The sequence below is a fragment of the Chionomys nivalis genome, chromosome 1 (assembly GCF_950005125.1).
Source record: "Chionomys nivalis chromosome 1, mChiNiv1.1, whole genome shotgun sequence".
Taxonomy (NCBI): Eukaryota; Metazoa; Chordata; class Mammalia; order Rodentia; family Cricetidae; genus Chionomys; species Chionomys nivalis.
The window spans coordinates 100,676,973-100,698,379 of record NC_080086.1 but is presented as its reverse complement, the minus strand read 5'-3'; positions in this window follow the sequence as shown (position 1 = coordinate 100,698,379).

Genomic DNA, 21,407 nt, shown 5'->3' with positions numbered 1-21,407 from the left:
GTCACCTATATGGGTTATTTACTTACATCTAAGTGCTCATCTTTAAATTTCTCAGTACCTTCCTCAATGCATTCTGAGAGATTAAAGTTCTATCATTTTCCACCTCCGTTCCACACTGCAGTTTTATATTTAGTAGACAATTGCTCCCGGAATAATCACAGACAGAACCAATGATTGTTAGGTGGTAATAATACGAATGAGAAAACTTGAAGAATCTAGAATGGTCGACATTAAGTTCAGAGCAATGTGACGGTTATTGTCCAGTGATGTCTGATTTATTCTTTATGGACTCTGTCTCACTAAAGAACTGGAAAATTTTAGACAAGAAAGATGAAGAAATGGAAAGCATTAGAGATCAACAGAACATAAAAATTTCCAGACAGGATCCAGGAAATGGGCCAGTCAGTAGTGAGACCTGGTCTCATACATATGCATACATAAAGAAAAGAACAGAAAAAGTCAGGTGTTAAGATTATAGTTGAAAAGAGGCTTATAATTTCTTAGGAAGGAAAAGAAGACCAGCAACTGTGCCTTTTGATAGAATAAGAGAAAGATTCTTAACCTAGTAGCTTTAAGTAGCAGCAAGCTCTCTCTGAAGGAACACACCACTATTCACAGTTTCTAATGGGTATTTTATAAATTTATATACTATCTGAGTTGCAATTAAAATCATTGATAAAAACCGAAAAAATAAGGTAACCAATAAGAAAATACAAAGATGTCCAAATGATACCTAAAGATGCCCATTACTATACAGAAATTATAAATACAATCATTTCCAAATTCTAAATTATAAAAATTAAAATTTAGAAGAGATTGAGAAATTTTAAAAATATGTAAAATAGTGGGGTAAACATATATGGCTAATGGTATTAAGAAAAACCAAAGTAGAGCTTCAATAAAATAATATGCAGAAATGGAAAAGAACATTTGTTAACTAAGTAACAAGGAGATATCATAACCGGAAAGGAAAAAAAAAACAGTATGAAATACAAAAAGAGCATAAAGGTACATGGGTGGGAGCAAAGTATGAAGAGCCTTAGATTATTAATTTGCTTTCTATTTACCATTTTACCTATCATCTTTCTGTCTCATCTATCTATCATCTATCTATCTATCTATCTATCTATCTATCTATCTATCTATCTATCATCTATCTCTATCTATCTGTCTATCTAACTATCTATCTATGTTAAAGAGAGAGCCTTTCTATGCAACCCCTACCCCTCCAGCTGGCCTTGACCTCTGGTTCCTAATATCCATGATTACAGGTGTGCACCAGCAAGCCTAACCTTCTACATCTGAACAAATTTCCTCTACATAAAGAGATGGAAGTAAAGCATTATGAATATTTAGTGTATGATCTCAAGAAAAATGAACTATTTTCTATAGAGCATCTTAGTCTGCACAGTCTAGAAGAGATGGATGCATGTGCAAGTGATTCATTCACATCATGAACAGACATAGAAACAATTGTTCTTTATTTTTTCTCTGACTATCGACCACTCTTATATTTTTATGCTAGAAGGCAAAACTGTGGTCAACACTGAGAAAGTTTGTCTTCCTACTAGGAACCCGAGGGTGTGGACTAAAGAGTTTAGAGGTGACGCTTAGTATACACAATATCCCTCAGTGGATAAATCTGATGTGAAAATGTGAGGAACAGAGCTCAGAGTCTCAGTGCCCATTTAAGTACTCTAGTGCAGGGCAAGTAGAGAGAGCAGCACCTCCCTGGAGCCATCCTGGCTAATCTGTCTAGGCAACTGGTGAACTCTGGGAACTAGTAGACATTGTATCAAAAAATAAATAAATAAGGTAAAGCACAATATTGGAAGCACAAGACACTGACCTTTGTCCCCCACCCTACATACAAATGCAGCCATATATACAAATACACAAAACTACAGTCAATTGTATACTATACATACATATACACATGCATACACATACCCACAAAGTGTTCAAGAGAACATATGGTGTATAGAAATATCACTCTACATTTTGATTAGCATTAACTATCTGGTTAATATGACTGGAATATCAAGTATGTTTCACATTTTTCTTAAAATAATGAGTAAGAATTACAATGTTTCAGTTGCAGGCCAGATTTGCTGCCAGCAGCACAGTGACTGCTGCAAGATCATTAGTAACTGTGTAAACTAATGTTGGATAGGATCCACATTAAATCAATGAGTTTCAGTTGCTCTTGCCACAAACATAATACAGGACTTCCGAGCAAGAGGCTGGGTGTGTATGCTCAGTTTTTCAGTTACTGTAACCTGTCTGCCTCCATCCTATAGAGTTACACTGTAGCCTTTAAGTATACACAATAGAGTTTATTAAAATAAAAACTAGCACCAGAGAGTTGCATAGATGAAAATCTATGTTGCGTCAAAAGAAACGCATTTTGAGAGCAATGGAATTACAGATAATTCTAGTCTTGTTTTTTCTCCCAGTTAAAGACATGAAATTTGATAATAAAAATATACCAAATTATGACTTATAGTCTTTAACAGAAAGCAATGTTATCTGGATACTTTTAAAATGTAAATAAAGAACAATAAACAATTATCTTTGTCCCTCAAGTCTTCTCTATGATATAAAAAACTGCACTTAACAAGTTATCCAAGGACTCCAAGTCAACTTGTCACAGAGATCCTTGCACATCAGAGTTCACTGAAATACTGTTCACATTAGCTAAATTGTGCAACAAAGTCAAGTGTGCCACTCAGAGACATGGAAAAGGAAAACATGGCAATGTGCAGAATGGAAAAGTTTGATGCCTTTAAAGAGAAGTGTTATGTCATTTGCAGGGCAGTGATTGAGATGGAAGATTATTGTATTTAATGAACTAAGTCAATCTCAGAAGGAAAAATATAATGTTTCCTCTCATTTTTTATGTCCTAGAAGTTACATGGATATCTGGATAAACACATGCATGTACTTGTGCAAGAAAGCAGAAGAAAGCTGGGCGGTGGTGGCACACACCTTTAATCCCAGCACTCAGGAGGCAGAGGCAGGCGGATCTCTGGGAGTTCGAGGCCAGCCTGGTCTACAAGAGCTAGTTCCGGGATAGGCACCAAAGCTACAGAGAAACCCTGTCTCGAAAAACCAAAAAAAAAAAAAAAAAAAAAAAAAAAAAAAAAGAAAAAGAAAAAAGAAAGAAAGCAGATCTAGGAAGAAGAGAAGCATAATGGGAGAGAAAAGGGTAAGAAAGAGGAAGGTGGGGACTGAGAGTGGAGATGCTGAAGATACAACACATACACACACATACACACACACATGCATAAAACTTAAAAATAAATATATTTATTTTCTTCAGACTTTTTTAACTTTTAAAATGCATTTTTTGTACTTTGTGAGTGTGTGTGTGTGTGCATGTGTTTTTGTGTGTACACAGATATGACATAGCACACAAGTGGCCAAGGAGCAACATGCAGGTGTCTTTTCTCTTCTCCTAACTACCATGTAGGTTCCTGAACAGAATTCAGATAGTCAGACTGCTAAGTTCAGTAACAGCGCTTTCACATCCTGTGCTATCTCAACCTCACTGGGCTCAGATTTTCTGTATGCATATGGACCATTCGAAAATAATAATTCAATAGTTTTAGTGTCTCTATTTCTCTAACTCAATTGGGGTATATCTATGGAGAATTAATTTTCAAAAAGATTTCCAAGGTTCTTGGACTGTCTAAAAACAATAAAGACATTATTTTGTATCTCTGTTGAAAGTAAGGGTACAGCAGCCAAAATGAAAAATAGTAACAATCAAGGGGAAATGAAGAAAAATAGAAATAATTTAAATTCAAATACTATGGTTTAAATGCACATCTCCCTATAGCATCCTATATCGAAACCCTAGTTTCAAGCAACAGTTCTAGAAAGTTGTTCAATTATGCATTGAACAATTGAGAATTAAACTCATTCTGAGAATTAACCACAGATGTTTTATTGTTTTTTTTTTTTTTTTTTTTTTTTTTTTTTTTTGATTTTCGAGACAGGGTTTCTCTGTAGCTTTTGGTTCCTGTCCTGGAACTAGCTCTTGTAGACCAGGCTGGCCTCGAACTCACAGAGATCCGCCTGCCTCTGCCTCCCGAGTGCTGGGATTAAAGGCGTGCGCCACCACCGCCCGGCAACCACAGATGTTTTAGATACTATACATGCATATATATAGTATATATATATGAGTATATATGTATATTGCACTTATTCTGAGAATTAATCACAGATGTTTTAGATATTGTACATGCATATATATAATATACATATGTGTACATGCTTATATTTATATCACATATATGCATGTACAGTATCTAAAACATCTGTGGTTTATTCTCAGAACAAGTGCAATTCACAATTGTTCAATAGACAATTGGTTATATAAATGTGTGTGTGCATGTACACACCCATAAATATAAACTGTAAACTGACAATGTCTACAAATAGTAATAGAGCTTTGCCTCAGTGCACATAATTTTTTTTCTCTCAATGGTCTAGCTAGAGAGTCTCAGACAGATATTTAATGAAAGTGAATAGTGTTTCTTTTCTCTATTCCTAATATCAGAGTAAATGTTTACTGTAGGCCACCAGCAGATATGATACCTTAATTTATCCTTTCTCCCCTGGGAGCACTAGGAGAAGACACCATTATGCATATGGAAACATGTTCCCCGGGGACCCCAAACCCACTGCTTCTCTGATGATGGATTCCCCAGTCTTCTTAACAAAGAGAAACAAATACTTACTGTTTATGAGCTACCCCGTGTCTAGTTTCCACTGGGGCACAAAAACAAAAAAATACAAAGACTTTTAAAACACACAGTAGGTAGACTGTATTTCTTCCATGAGTGCTATAGGCATCCTTTTTTTCTCCTGATACCAGAGACAAGTTTCAACATTTCCTATTAATTATGACTCTGTCTCTTTTCTCAATTTTTGTTTGTCTCCCATTACTCAAACATTCCTTTATTCTAATTATGGATGGGAATTTGATCTTATAAGCAGATAGAGTTGCAGTCATTTGAATACTGTGAATTCCTGTTTTTCTGTTACAATGATAAATTACAGAAAAATTAGAAACAATAACAACCTATATTTCTGTGTAATTATTTTTGCTGAGTTTGTTTTATTAATATTTTTAATATGACAATGTATTTGTAGATTAGGTTGGTTTGTGATTTCCTTTTTATGTAAGACTGCATTGTATTTTACTAAAGAGAAAAGAAAATAATCACCATTATGACGATATTGGAAAAAAATCTGACCAAATAAATACCTTTCCTTCCTCATTTCCTCCCTCCATCACCTTCCTCTCTTTCTTATCCTTTCCCTGGCTCTTTCTCTTCACCTTGTATTCAACCTATAGGTCATGACTGAAATAATTTCTTTATCTGTCTGTTGAATGGAATTATACCTCATCATTCTTTCTGAGATCATTTCAATGACTGTCTCATATGAATTTTTCACTCAAATGCCATGGCAATGAAAAGAAAAGCAGTTTCTCTTGTACTTTGGCAGCCACACTTCCCTGAGACAAGTCAAGAAAGAACTCCAGCCTCACTGATTTGCGTTTGTGACTATTTGTCCTATTGCACCAGAACTCTCTCAGCTTTGAAAACCTCTGAAACTCAGGAAGCTTCTCTTATCTATGAAGGCCATGGGATTTAATTAATACTCATTTGGTCTTCTTGGCTACTTGAAGATGGAGGATTTTTCTAAATCAAGGGTAGCAGCTACACCATGGAAAGTAGAATCAAAAGCATATTTGTAGCCAGATGCAGTATTGCATACATACAGGTGCAATCCTAGTGACCCCGTAGGAGATGGGAGGCATAGATAGGAAGCTCTCAACACACCCACTCCTCAGTCTGGTAAACATGGTAGTGAAGAAACAGTAAGGTGGAAGGTGAGAGCTCATTCTAGAACTTGTCCTTTGAATTTTCTCCCACATTCTCTTCTCCCTTCCCCCTAAACAGAACCATTGCTGAGGAAAGGGGAAAAGACATAACAGCTATGTCAGCATTGCAGTTCAGAAAAGAAAATAATCTAAAGCTATGTTTTTATTTAAACACACAATCCCCAGAACATGTTTCTTCAATTATAGAATGCCTTACATATTGGACATATTGTGCGTCTGGGTAAACAAACGTAGAGTGATTAATGGTCAGAAAAACCTTTCTGAGCTCTATAGAAACTGACAAACCAAAGCAAGCAAACTAAACAAAAGACATTAAGCATCATAGAGAATGCTGATAAAAGTCAGTTTGAATGAAGCAAACATCTAATGCCAAACTGATAACAATTTTAAGTTTTTTTTCCCAAACTGGAATTCCTCTTTACAGACTTGTGCTATGTATCTGCATGTGCACATCTTTCTCCCTGTCATGTGCATGAGAATGCACACAGAGACCACAGAGGTTGTGAGATATCCTGGAACTGGGGCTACAGGTGGCCCTGAGCTTTCAGGTGTGGATGCTGGGTAGTGAAATCTGGTCCTCTGCAAGGGCTGTAAACACTCGGCTGCTGAGCCAGATCTCCATCCCTATAATATTAGAAACTTCCTTCCTAATCTTATAGGAGAGACAAGAATTAGAATACTCAAGGAGTAAATGATTATGATAATAATTGAAGTTAGAGAATAAAAGAAAACTAGGGTTAGTATAGTTTATAATATATACGTACATCAAGAAGAGTGAACTGAAGATAGAACACGTTCCCATATGGAACCTTGAAATGCAATAAGTACTTATGGGACCAACTGACTTTCGTTGCAAATAAAATGGGCCATTTGTAGAAAAAATATGTACCCACTGAGTACATGATAAGAATATGAGTTTAGGTAAACAAAGAAACCTGTAGAATCTATTCAGTGTGGACATATGAGATCTATGTATGTACCTGCACACATACACACACACACACACACATACATACATCACATACACACACACACACACCTGCAATCCATCCTTTACAGACATGTGTTAAAACACATGAGGCAAAACTATTTAGAAAGAGTATAGTATGTGAATCAGTGGAGACTTGGGAAAGGTGGAGGAAAAGACTATTATATTTCAAGAGAGGCATACAAGTATTCTAAAGGCAATGACCAAATAGTTTTTGAATTGGCAGTTGGAACTCAAATGTTCACCAGTAGCTATTTAGTTTAAGATGGACTTCATCTTCCCAAGACTGGCATAAGATATACACTGTTCTTCATATCATGACTGCATGCAGTACGAGGTTGAAATTTTCCAGTTGAGAGCGTTTGTGTTCTTTCTCTTTTAATTTGTGTGGATCTTTCAGTTTTTCTTCCACCAGTTCAGTAAGTAGCACAGCAAATGAAACAAACATCCTGAGAGCGGATTTGAGCCCAGGTCACATGTAGTGTGATTTCTCTTTCCTTCCACCCTCTGTTTTCATTAAAGCACTTGCCTTTGAATCTATGAGTCATATTTGGCTACAATATACCAGGAAGATCATGATATAAGGAGGGAGGAGAGAGAGACGGGGGGGGTAGGCAGTGGAGAGGGAGGGAGAGTAAGAGGTGGGGAGGAGGGAGAGAAAAGTATAACTGCTTCCCAATCTCCAGCCTTTGGGGCAATCCTGGACAGAAGTCATATGTACGACTGAATGGGCTTTCAGATAATGGCTGCAGACACCTTTCAAATCCGAGTAAAGGACAGGGCTTTGCAAACCAAAAGTGCCCTGTCTGATTTTGTAAAACAGAAAATTCATGGGTGTTATGAAAGTTCCATGCAGGTTGGGTATAATTTATTCACACATTCATCATTCCCAGCACCGCATTTAAAATGCTCTATTTTAAGCATTCCTTGTATCTTCTCATACCATAGGGCAAGGAATTTTAGTAAGAAAAAAAAATCATCACAATTTTGAGGGCCCACATGGAGTTCCCAAGTGTTTTATTCTTAACATATTTCCATGGGTAAAATGAAACACCAGATCTGAGTTTGAAATATGTCTGAGACTCAACTATGTAATGAAGTGTTCTCCTTTCCCAGCACTTTCCTCCGGGAACTGGACATCCTTGACATGAGGAGTTGACTCACAAACGATGAAGGCACCCATCTGTTTTGCAGGTCGGTTTTTACTTTCTCGCAAGCTCATTACTGGATTATTATATTCACGTGCTCTTTACTTTTCATCACGGACAAAGAGATTCTAAAAAACTCAAACAGTTTAAAAGCCGCAAGGTGTGTCTTTTACAAATGCATCTTCAAAATCACTAAATTTATTTTGCAACATTTTAAGAATGAAATATTAATATCCAGGGAGCTTTTTGCTATCCCCATCTCTTTAGAAAATTTTAAAGCTGGATTATTGTGTGTGTACATGGTGCATATGTGGGTATGCATGTCATGGCACATGTGTAGAGGTCAGGACGTAGCTCCGTGGATGTGGTTCTTTCTTTCTGTCTTGAAATGAGTTCTGGTATCCAACTCTGATTTGTTTTTGCTGATAAGCCAACTTGCCAGCCCAATTACTTCTATCTTCTGGTCTCTACTTCTACATGTTTCTTTTTTTCCTTTATTTCTCACAAGATCACACTCTCTCATATTCTGTGATGCTTTCATTATTGTTATTATTGTTTAAAAGTGTCCTGTCAAACTTTCAAGAAATTACCCCCTAAATTAATTTTTTCTAATTCAATGAAAATTTCTTGAAACATTTACCCTCACTTCTCAGATGTGGTTGCTAAGGCTTCATCATTATTAGTGCATACTTGGTCGTGTTCATTAATTTCAGTCAAAATGCAGACTGGCTACATAACATTTACTACTATTTGTATTTATAGTCCATTTACAAAGAAAATGCCAACTATTTGAGGCTATTTAATAATGGTACTAATACAAAGCTTCCAAGGTTGTGGCAAATTCTTAGCTATAATGAGTAGCATGAAAGCAGATATAAAACTTTATGTACACTTGAATATCAAGAATATAAAAAAAAAAAAACTAGCCGCGCAGTGGTGGCGCACGCCTTTAATTCCAGCACTCCGGAGGCAGAGGCAGGCGGATCTCTGTGAGTTCGAGGCCAACCTGGTCTATAAGAGCTAGTTCCAGGACAGGAACCAAAAAGCTACGGAGAAACCCTGTCTCGGAAAAAAAAAAAGAAGAATATAAAAAACTGTATCGTAAAGAAATTATTGAGTATTATCCTTGCAAGACTATAAAGGATGGCCATACCGCCTTGTAATATATTCTTCCTATGTCTGGTCTGTATACTTTGTTATTACTATGGAGCAAAACTATTTAATTAAAAAACTATTTAATTAAAATCATTTTATTTAGACTAATTCAAATAGGCTAATTAATGGCATTTTAATAATTTCCTAAATATCTATATTAAAGATTCATCTCTCTTTCAGTGATTTTCCTTCTATAGCAATTATTCTACTAAGGATACTTGCGTGAGTGCAGCACTCTTTTGTGGAATTGACTTCTAATTCCTTCAAGAATGGAAAGTGATGAGGGTGTTAAAATTAATTTAATATTATTAAAATACTGGTTCAATACATATGGTCATAGAGACAATTGCATATGTTGTATTTACTCATTACTCCTAAAATCTCTTGTAGCTCAGAAGTTATTTTTGTGAACATTTTTGAGAAGAGGCTATTGTGTGTATGGGTTTTATATCTTTCATCTATGATCACCCAGTTGCACATATAAAAGAATGGTTCAAACATGATCTTCTAAGACTCGCATTATGACCCATGATATCTGTCATCTCCTTTTGTGTGTACACTCAAAGTTAACACACAACTGTGCATGTATCAAGTATGATGGCAAAGGACATACTATCTACCATTTTTTAAAGGAACAAAATTAAAATGTTTCAATTTACATACTTGAGTTAATATTTAAGAAATGGCATGCTTCCTACCTGCTATGTTCTTGGTGTTTGCTGCAGCGAGTAACTTTGCTTTTCATTTGTAATTCAATAGATCACAAATGATGTCACAACTTCCTATTTCTCTTCTGTTTTCCAACAAGTTTTCTCTAAAGTATAATGAGAGATTTATGTTCATATGTGTGTGTGTGTGTGTGTGTGTGCATGTAAGTTTTCTGCATGCAACATTCTGTGTCTTTAAGGGAAAATTCTATTTTTTCTATTTAAGTATGAAAAAGAAAATTTAAGCATCCATATCCAGTAAATAAAATAGATTTTCATGACATTCAAATTCATATTCATAATTTATTTATTGTCCCAATCATGGGTGATCAGTGCTTCTCCCAGAAGACACTTTGGTGGCAGGACATAGAGAAATCAGTCTTGAACTGACCAGGAAATTATCTCCCAGATGGCTAGCTTTCTTTGCTGGAAGGTGTTATGCTAGGTTTAGAGTAGAAAAATACTTTATTGTTCTTACCTGTTGATGGAGGTGGTTCTTGTATCTTATCTGTTGCTTTCATTGGTTAACTAATAAAGAAAATTGCCTTAGCCCATTTATAGGCCAGCCTTTAGGTGGGTGGAGTAAACAGAACGGAATGCTGGGAGAAAGAAGCCGAGTCAGAGAGTCGCCATGATTCTCCCACTCCAGACAGACGCAGGTTAAGATCTTTCCTGGTAAGCCAGCTCATGGTGCTACACAGAATATTAGAAATGGGTTAGATCAATATGTAAGAGCTAGCCAATAAGAGGCTGGAACTAATGGGCCAGGCAGTGATTAAAAGAATACAGTTTCCGTGTAATTATTTTGGGGCATAAGCTAACAATGCGGGCGGCCAGGTGCTGGGGACGCAGCCCTGCCACTCACATTACAACAGAGTGGCGCCCGGTAAAGCTAGCCGAGTGGCGGTGGGAAGCAGCCCCGCCACTCTTATTTCAACAACCTGTGATACCTCGTAGATTGTAATACCTGCCAAGCATGGTGTGCCCACTGGTGCAATAGCAGTGAGACTGGTCATGGGGTAACTAACCCCTCCCTTAAGTGGATTTAAGCCTGCTTCTAAGGAGGAATTTCTAAAACCATAGTCAAAAACAATAGCCAAGGGAGTCACAGGCCAAGTCAAGAACCTAATCTTGTTATTTTACTTAATGGCCATTAGTCAAACTGTATCCTTACTATTTATGCTTATATCCATAGATGTGTGCTGCTCTTATACTTGGGTGGAGATGTTTCTTCTTCTTATAGCAGGGAATAGTTATACAGAGACTCATAGCTAGTCCTGGAAATAAGTAACAACAAGTATCTAGCCAGAAAGGTGAGAGCTAAGTCCCTTGCCAAAATGTTAGAGAATATTGTGGAAAAGAAAGAAGGAAGAAAGGAAAGGCAAAGAAAGAGGACAAGAAGGGCTGTGCACTCCCGTTTTCTAGTCATGACACAGTGGCTACGCATGTGAACTCATGGTACATGAATTGAGCTGCATAGGATTGAAGCAAGGTAATGCCAGTTAAAAATAATCGAGGAGCTATGGGTAGTTCATGGCTGCTGTGGGAGAGTCTCTCTCTCTCTCTCTCTCTCTCTCCCTCTCTCTTGGTGCATGGCCATTACGAGGCTGTTCACACCCTGGTGGATGACCTCACATCCATGAACATACCAGCAATACTCACAAACAAGTCTCTGATACTAAATGCATGAAAACATAATGAAGACATAAAGTCGTGGAGCTGTGTTGTGAGGGACTCAGGGGTAGTTGGAGGGGGTGAATGGTGGGTAGATATAATCAAGATACAATGGATACATGTGTGGGATTTTTGTATGCTAAATTTAGAAGTTGTCTTTCTTATTTACCTTTTTATTACTTGAAGGATAGGCAAAGCCGTGGAATGTTTTCTATAGAAACCCTTTCATAAATGCCACCACTCACACCTGTGCCTCAGATATCTGTGATGAACATGTCTATACCATAAGTGTAGCAAGAAGCCTCACACTGCTTTGCCGTGTTATACACTGAAATTACAGACAAGCTTCACCATCTGTTACACAGCACGTGTGCTAGACCCTGGCCTGGGAAATCCTGTGAGCAGGTCATTACCAGCCGCCCCATGACAGTTTTTGTATAACAAGGTCCAATAGTAAGGCTAATCACACTTTCCAGAGGAAAATGTTCCTCACCATGTCAGACTGCAAGGGTTACTGGTATAAATTATGTGCTTTACTTTCCAGAGTTCAATCCCCTTCGATTTTCTGGACATTGGAAGGATGCGTCGCTGATTCTAACATTCCACACAGATATGTCTCCCCTCGAGTCACTTTATGAAACCAGTTAACTTCTTGTTTTGGTATTCAGTTTTGAAAAGTTGTCCACGTGAAAAGCATGGAGGGCAGACTTTAAAACTAATCAACAAGTTGAACAAAGCCATCACCATTCCATTAGGAATGATGTTTTGAGTGATGTACTGACTACTTAAAATTCGCACCCATGACCTTGGTTTTTAAACTCTGGACTGAAGAATGACACCATTGTCTGAGGTTTTATTCTCTTACTGTGAAGTTTGGCTTGTGCGTATATTTTGGATGTCAGATGAATCTCATCGGAAACGGTGGGAGCACACAAACAGTATATCCGTGAAGCAGAATGGAGTTAAAGCTAGGAAAATTTTACTGCTGCTGACTAGAATGAGTTGCTCTTTCTTAATATATCAGTTGACATTTCATGTGCAGAATTCATGCATTTCTAATAGTCCTCATAAAATGTCAGCCTGTTCAGGAACAGTAGGCTGCCTGAACACCGTTTTCAGTAGCGTGGATGGTGGCCCTGCGCAGCCCGACTGCAGTCAGTACCCCAGTAAGGCGTTGCAAGCACCTTCTCTGAATATGTGCAGATGAACTCCAAATGCCAACCAGGATTCCATTCTCCGTTCTTATCCCCAAATTGAACTTGAAGGTCTACATTCTTCTTTTGCAAAATCTCTGTACCCAAAGTGACAAAGTGAAAAGAAAGCTAAATTTTGCATTAGATTACTTGACTAGAAAAAGACTTTAAAAATTGCAATTGAATAAATACATTTCATTACCAATCAAAACAACTCATTTGCCTCTAAAATTCTCTCTTATCTCCCTTACACCTAAACCTTTCTCTCTCTCTCTCTCTCTCTCTCTCTCTCTCTCTCTCTCTCTCTCTCTCTCTCTCACACACACACACACACACACAGAGAGAGAGAGAGAGAGAGAGAGAGAGAGAGAGAGAGAGAGACATACACACACACTGAGAGAGAAAGAGTGTGTGAAGGAGAGAAATGCACACACAAACACACGTTTCAGAAATTATGTAAGATGGTCTAATGGGAAGAAAAGTTGTGATCTCATGTATTAAAATATGCTTCAAAACACAAAATATGACCCAAACAGTGGTGTCACACACCTTTAATCCCAGTACTCAGGAGGCAGAAGCAGGCAGACCTCTGTGAGTATGAGGCCAGCCTGGTCTATAGAGTGAGTTCCCGGACAGTCAGGGCTATACAGAAAAATCCTGTCTTGAAAAATCAAAAACAAAACAATAAAAAGCAAAACAAAAACAGAAGCAACAAAACAAAAACCCACTACAAAATGTGTTCCAAACATTATTCCAAAGCTTTACTATTGTTTAAAACCTATTAATTTCAATGTAGTTAAACTTCAGATTACTAAGAACCTACCCTGATTCACCAGTCAGTTCTATGCTGGTCTTTGAGTTACACCAAGGGAGAACAATTGCTAATAAAAGATGTAGAGCCAGGCAATCTGAATGGGTGGCCAGTTTTATTTCTTACATTCTCTGACTTTGGGATGTCATTTAGTCTCAGTGTCTTAATTACCTTATCTAAAAGTGGGTGGATGATAATTTCACTATGTAATTGATAGATTGGTTCTGAAGAATAAATGAATTAATAAAAGTAAAGTTATTGTTGATAAAGATGACTGAGAAGGCGAATGACTCTTTGCCTTATCAGTCTCTTATCCTCAAGGAGCTAGCTTTAGGGTTGATATGCATCCGTCCATGAATGTCATCAAATGTTGAACTCCACAGAGTACATTATGTTCTATGATTCCCACAGAGGTCACTCGTGCAGTGTAGCATCAGATTGCTTTCTTTTAGAAAACACTAGAACTTATTTTCAGTGTTTTGTTTAGTCAAGTATGAACCACTGTCTGGATCTCATCTTCTCCATCATCGGGAAATTCAGTCATTGAGCTCAAACCCAAGCTACAACTAGTATTGAATGAATATTTAGTAAAATATTGACATGGAAAGCAATAATCAGTCAAAAGACTGATGAATTTAAATATATGATGGATTTTCTGCATCTAGGAAGTTTAGAGATCCTGCCAAAAGCATCTTTCTAAGCAAATTCTTAGGAATTAAAATTCTGAATCACAGGACTAATGGGAAAGCAGAGAAGGACCCATAAGAATTCTCTTGGGTTCCTTACTAAGTTCATTACACATTGGATAGAAACGGGAAGGTCCTTAAGTGTCTGCAGTAAAAGTCAGTAATGTGTTTCTTCACCAGGAAACAAACATCTTCTCACAACTCTCTCTCTCTGCCCATTCCTTTCATTCCCCCACCTCTCACACACTCACACAGACAGAGACAGACATATACACAGCATTCTAGATTTTATACAGAAGTGTTCATGGTGTCATCTGCCTATGCTACCATGTGAAGCACCTGGTGCTGTGTGTTAGAAGTCTATATAAAACATAATGCCATGTTTATCACATATATGTATACAGCTTCAAGCTTTTGCTTCAACTCGGTGCATTTAGTTTCTATAGTGTAGATACTAATTTTTCTTTACAGTATTTTTATTAGGCCAACAATCTCACATATGTAAAACATCCTTTGGAAATTTTGAGAAAATTCACTAATCGATGGTACCATCTCCAATCTATCTTATAAATGTTTTGATTTCATAAAAACATATGTTAAAGTAAATGCAATTTTAAGGGACTAAAGTCTCCCGCAACTTCCAATATACAAGGTTCATAATTAATAGCATCACCATCCTGATGACTGAAGCTTGTAAAGAGAATTCAGCACTGTCACTCAATCCTGTCTCAAGAAATGCTTACTCTGGAACTCCATGCATAAATATTCAGAGAACACTTTTCAAAAGCTAAGTAAATTGTCTTTCTAAAATATAAATACATATGAGAGTAGAAAATCAAGGACTCAGGCAAATGGCTCTCTTTGTGTTCTCTAACAATAAGCCCCCATCTGGAAGGATAATGAAGTTTTCTGTTCGCATAGCACCTGTTTAAGCAAACTCAGGCTAAGGAAAACAGTGCCCCTTGCACCATGGCCTGGGCCTGTAAGTGTTGAGAACAAAGGAAAAAATTGGCTTTGAATTCTGCCAAGCCAGCTCCCTGCTATGCCTGTGGATATTACACACACACACACACACACACACACACACACACACACACACACACTCATGCACGCACACACACGCACACACACCACATTTATTGGGTTATCTACAATAAATAAGTCACACACATCAAAAGTTGCTTACCTTTTCTCTCTGAATGCTGCCTGCAAAGGTTAACAGATGGATTTAATTTTTCTCTTCATTAAGAAAAAATTGTCACAATTATTCTTAGACTGAGTTTAAAGTTTTGCCAACTTTGAGTTTTTTGGCTTTCTTGTTTCAAGGTGATGTGCGTAAAAGATTTGGAACTGGTTATTCTCTGAAAGCTTCCTGCCCTAGATATTTTTCTAGTCATGAGGATTCAGCAGAATTTTGAAGCAACTTTTTGAGAAAAGCAACAGCAGAACTAACTTCCAGCTATTTGGCCACATATCATGTACTTCCTTCTCCTTTTCTCAAGCCAGTAGCATCCCTCACTTTTGCTAAATAAGGATTCAGCAAGCATCACAATCATAATGAGTATCACATTATGATGTATGGGATACTGAGATTTTTATAATTCCAGGTAGTAGCAGGGAATGGAGATAATAGTTTGTATCTGATGCCCATTTAACCTTTTCATTTTATAATTCTTTTAAATACATGGGCTGATGTGTTTTATCTATGTAGTTGACCTTAACTTGATTAATTGATTTTAAAGTCAAATTGTTAGTTATTTACACTTATTACAGGCAACAACATTCAAAATGTAGAGCCATACAGTGGAGAAATACATATTTTTAGTATTACTGAGAATGGGGTTGGAGTCCAAGGTCTGCTACTTGAAGTTCCTTGAAGAAAGTTTAAACACCCATGGATGTTTTTGTATTTCCCCTCATCTGAAAAAAATGGACTAATAAAAATTAGCCTTTAAAATTTATGATAAGCTGCAGCAAATTTCCAAAGGAGAGGTACTTCTTTCCTTATGATCAAATGTTCTCAAATGGCTGAAATACACATGGGCTTGTTTATAATTATATGATTACCTACTAGAATTTTAATAGAAATAATTTCCTTGTTATAAATTTAAATAATTTAAAAAATATCACTTAAAATATGTTCAGTAATGATTAATTATTTGACGGTCAGGAGCCCACGTTCTTTCACAGATTTTTATCTCTTCAGAACCATTGGACTTTAAATCTCTCCATTTATTAAACTATGAATGAAGACTAAGTCTTATTTTGAGAGTCAGTCAAATATGTCATAAGTAATTCCAAATTCAATGCAAGGTGGCCCCAAAGAAAGCAATAGCAAGCATTTTAAGTGTGAATTCTTTAGATCAATAGATCAATATTTAATAAGTTATCCTTCTGGGAAAGGCAGTCTCCAGGTATAATCCAAGGTGAACTGATAACTCGGGAGTGTGCCAACCCTGTTCTAGTTGGGAATTCTATAAAAAAGAGCAGATAACAATGCACTAGATAATATGTTCTTTGTGGTCAAGGACGACTGTGCCAAGTGATCTAGGAGAGAAGGCAATCCATTAAACTCTAACAAGGAAGGAACTCTTCCTGTCAAATACCAGTAGTAATGAATATTATTTTCTAATGTCAATAATCATTATTGAAAGTTAAAACTGCCTCACTGTGCATAGTGATATTTTTTAATATAGCTCTGATATTTGTTTAAATACTAAGACAATTTTATCAGCACTTTTGTTCCTTTTGTGGCCTATGTGGGTGTACGTGTGCATGCTTACCTGTGTTTTGGGCACCTGTGCATGTATACACATGCATGTGGAGGCCTGGGATTGTCACTAGATGCATTTCTTGAATCCTCTGCTGCTTATGCATCGAAAGAGTATTTCTTGCCAAGCTTAATGTTCCCTGCTTTGACTAGTCTTACTTGCTCAGGGGACCTCCACTTTTTTTTTCTTTACTTCCTCAGCCTTAGGATTACTGGAGATGGCCAAATTTATCTTCATTTATAAGGGTTTTGGAAATCCTAAGTCTGTTCTGATTTGCAAGCCACATACTTTACTTCTAAGTCGTCTCACCAACTTGGCTTTTGTTTCTGAAGTGAAAGTTCTTCAGCTTTCCATTTGTCCTCAAATTTCTAAAAATCAAATATTTAATGCCGCCTACTTATATGGAAAGCATTGGGCTTAGTTGCTGAGAGGACAACCCAGTCAATGGATTAACTACCATTCAGGACATCAAACACACACACACACACACACACACACACACACACACACACCAAAGCAACATCAGTATCAGTATCCAGTCTTTGAAATCAAGATTCTCTGTCCTCAATTACACAGGAAGAAAATGGGTTATGAAATAGGGTAACTCTTGGTCTATGAACATTTGAATCAGGCTGTTATTAGGCAGAATTTTTCTTTTTATAATTGTACATTCAATAACAAAATTAATGCAGTGTGTTAAGAATTGTAAAATTAGATTTTAAAGGTCTGATTAAATTTCATGAGAGCATGAAGAGATGAAGATAACATTATCATAATGATATGAAATTGGGTTTTAAATGTCTGATTGAAGAGGTCTTCTGGAAAGAACTATCAGGGAGGAAGATGAAGACGTTTCTCCCTACACGAGGGTTCTGGAACTTTCCTTCATAAGATCTAATGTATTTTAAATACATCTTTAGCTCCAACCACCCAAGATTTTCTTCAGATCTTTTGGATCAGCAGCCTTTTTTAAAAAGTTATTTACCACAGGATTCATGGAGGCAAAATGACCTCAAAATTCATCTCACACACACACATGAAAAGCAAAGCTTCCACGTTCATGTATCTGACACTTGTAAACCACATAAACTCTTTAGGATGGTTGATACAAAATACAAGCAATACTCTGTCTATTCCATTAGTTCATATTTCTACTTAGGTAGATAAATCAGTAGATAAATCAGGTAGATAAATCATATCACAGTCAGTCTTGGTGTAAAGTCAAAGGTTGATAAGCTTTTTTAATTGACAGGATATTAATGGAAGAAAGAGATCTGAAGTTGACTTCTGAATTTAAAATTTTAGTAATTAATAGCACGTGACACAGTACCTGATGGGACTTTGAAAGGGATCGTTTGAACATAGTGGCATCAACCCCTCCAAAGAAATCTTAACATTTCTCAGGTTCTGTCTCTGGTATTTACAATTAAAAATTTCATGACTAGAGTCTCACCCTTATGTCTAGTTTATATTCTAGAGTCATCATTTAATATAGCTACCATTGTCTCATTAATTATGCTCTTTTTCCTATATTGGGTTATAACCACGATGTTGAGTACTCCACAGCTTAGCTTGCCCAACAGCATTGTCTTTGCCTGTGCCAGATTGGTAAAGTGATACAGAAGGCAGGTGGCAGCAGAGCCCATTACTGTTCAATGGTGAATGTGCTTTCTTCATTGAGTGATGCCATCTGTTGTCCAGATGACTCTGGGTCATAGCAGATAAAAATGGCAGCTGTGTGCACAGGTTGCTGTGAGTTTGTAAGCCCACTTTATTCATCACTGATGCCAATTGCTGACTCTTGTGTAGCTGATTGCCAGGAAGAGTCTAATAGATGCTCAGCTCAGCCCTATTGTCTCCAGAGTTTAACAGCAACTAAAGAGAAAAGACAATCCTATTTTTCAAGGAGCTAGAAATAATGCTCTAGTTTGTCTTTTAATTTTTTCTTTTAAGACTAATACGTTAAAGATGAAACTAATTTAAGTGTATTACCTTGTCATTCACTGGCTCGGTTATAGCTGGCACCTTATTTATTGGAAAAAAACTCAAGCAGTGGGTACATACATTTTCATTAATAAATACTTCCTCTGAAAGTTTATAAATGTATATGATACAATTTAAAATTTTTAGAAAGAGATTTTTTTAAATCCACATAGGTCTGTTCTAATCTGACAGTCTAAAAAATAACATCTGTTCTTTCAGATGCCTATAAAAGATGAACAGACAGATTATACATTGGTGTGTGTCTCAACATTCTTGGTACAAATATTGATGTTTTTGAAGCTTTTGTTTGTACCCTTTTAAGAGATCAATATATGTTACTGTAAATAAATATCGGTAGACTTATTTAACCATACTTAAATGACTTCTTAGTATCTGACTTTATGTTATAGTCCTTTAAGTCAAAGCAACAATGACTAGTACTGACTGCAAAGCATTGTGTGCACATTGACAACTCTGTTTACTTAAGGAAATAGCTGGACTTTCTGAGGCCCAGCGTCACTTGCCACTACCCAGAAGTGTTAGGCAACAAAATGAATATTGACTGCGACTGAGATATATTTGGTCAGTGAATCAGAATGGAAAGACAGCAACAAAGAATCTGTTTATCAGGTACTTGCAAGATTCCTCCAGACCTTTTTTTAAAATAAGAGGCTAAGCCAAATTGAAAATGGTTCAGACATAGAACAGTTCCTAGTCCCCAACGTTGGAAATTGCATTTATGGGAGAATATGTAGCAGGAAGTAAGAGAACAACCACTGGTCATCTCTTCCTTTTAGGACATCAATTAACTTCCCAGATTTTGGGTAATATAAACTGTTTTCTAAAACACAGGTCATACACTTGCTTAGTTTTATTTTCAGATACAATTATATGATGTGGGAAGACCTACCAACTGTGGGTGGCACCATTCCCTGGGTAGGAGAATCTAGGACTGTTTAAGTCTGTAAAGGGTATGGAGCGTGAGTAAGCATGCGTGTATTTGCTCTCTCTGCTCTTGACTGTGGATGAGACTAGCTGCTTCACATTCCGGCTCTGATTCCTGGCACCGATAGAATATAATCTGGAATTGGGAATTGAGTAAATAGTTTCTCTCTAAAGTTTCTTTTGTTAGGTTCCTTTTAAATCACAGCTAGAAATGAAGGTTGGATAGCAGCCCTGCTAAGTCATTAACATCAACTTTAATACTTCATCGAAAAGGAGGTTTTAGAACTAACCTTGCTGTCTTTCCACTGGCCATCAGGCCATCAGGGAGGCACTTGTATTTCTCTGTTCATATTCTACTTTTGCTATTTTCAAGACTCATTTCCATAATCTTACAAAAATAATGACTCCAATTTTCCCTTTAATTTAATTTGAGGAAGACAAGTTAAAGATTAGCACCTATCAATATCAAGTAAACTAGACAAGTGCCAAGGTTGATGTTGGCTGAAAGAGTTTTTTCACAAAGACTTAAGCATGTGCTGCTACCTGTTACAATCCCCTGTGGTGGAAATCTCTATCATTGCCTTACTGACTGAACTGGGAACAGTTGCAATTTTGTAGACATAAAATATTTGAAGAACAGACAATTTCCGTGATTCAACAGAGCCCTTATAGAATACTCATTGGAAAATGTACAGAAATTTGTAAAATTTGTAATAGAGGATACCAACGTGAATTTAAGTGATTTTAAAAATCTTAATTCGCCAAGAAGTTTGAGTTTTTCCATTCAGATTTATTGAATAAGAATTATGTATAATTAAAACTTAATAATATCTGCTGGAGAAGTCCGGTATGCCTTTTCATTCTCCCACATTACATATTTTTAGGGTCCAGGATTGAAGCATATGAAATGAGCTCAGAATTACTTTCTCAGAGTTAAGACAAAGAATATGTAAGAATTTCCTTCAAATGCCAGTTTATATTTAGTTCAGTAAACCTATAAAGGTGCTGCATTTTATAGTTTTAATTAAATACATAATTAAACATGCTGTGATTAGTCCTCGCATATCTTTCACAGAAAGAACTTATTCCACACTATTGAACATCCATTAGCATCAATGTGATGAACAATGATGATTTTTTTTTGTGTTCTTTTAATTTTACACATAATTGAAGTCAACAACAGCATGACTTCCAACCTATTTGTGTATCTGCATTGATGTACCTTTGAGGTAGCTCTCCTGCCCACTCTCCTTTATCTTCTGCAGTAGAAGGCTTGATGGCTTAAACACAATGCTCTTTCTGGACTTTAACATGAACATACTCATTCAGATCACACTCAACCTTTCTGTCTGTCTGGCCTGATGTGGAGTCCTCAAAATGGCAGAACTGAAGAGGGTACTAGGAAGAAAATTCATATGAACCAAGGGAT